This window comes from Populus euphratica, unplaced genomic scaffold (genome assembly GCF_000495115.2).
Source record: "Populus euphratica unplaced genomic scaffold, PopEup_1.0 scaffold304.1, whole genome shotgun sequence".
NCBI classification, from domain to species: Eukaryota; Viridiplantae; Streptophyta; class Magnoliopsida; order Malpighiales; family Salicaceae; genus Populus; species Populus euphratica.
The window spans coordinates 88534-89236 of NW_011500190.1; positions in this window are offsets into that span (position 1 = coordinate 88534).

The following is a 703-nucleotide window of genomic DNA, read 5'->3' on the forward strand; positions in this document are numbered from 1 at the left end:
AACTAAGAGAAAGAGATAGTATATAATTTGAAAAAAAATAAAACAAAAAGAGCAAAAAAAAATGATGATAATAAAAATATAAATAAGTTTGGTTTCGTAGCCTCCCTAACCTAAGCAATTAAGTCCGAAGGGGTGTTTAACACCTAATACCCTAAAGTTAACTGACTTGGGAGCTATTGACTCAACACTTACCAAGTAAGTTAACCTTAAACATTAGAACAAGAATTTTGTTTTCTTACAAGTAAAGCCCCATAACTATGTGTTGATATATTGAGCACAAAAGAAAGGTTTATTAATATCTTATTTAAAAGTATTGAGCAGATATATAAATTTAATGAGAGTTTGTTTATCTAGATATATTAATGGAAGTTGAATGATGAATACCTTGCTTTGTGAAATTTACAAATTATTTTTTTATTTTAATGCTTTGATTACTAGGGACTAGTAATAAGCTAGTTAGGGGGGAGTGATTAGTACTTAAAAGTGCATTTTTATCAATGTTTTATATCATCATTTTGCACTTGAAGTATTAATAACTCCTTAACTAAAACATGTTTTATAATAACATATTTAATAATATAAGATACCTTTAAATTATGGTAAATGTTCATTTTAAATGCAGATTAGGTCTACAATATATAGATGGAAAGGTAAGATATAGGCTTACAACTTTCATATGGAGCCTAAGATTTAAAAAGGTCAT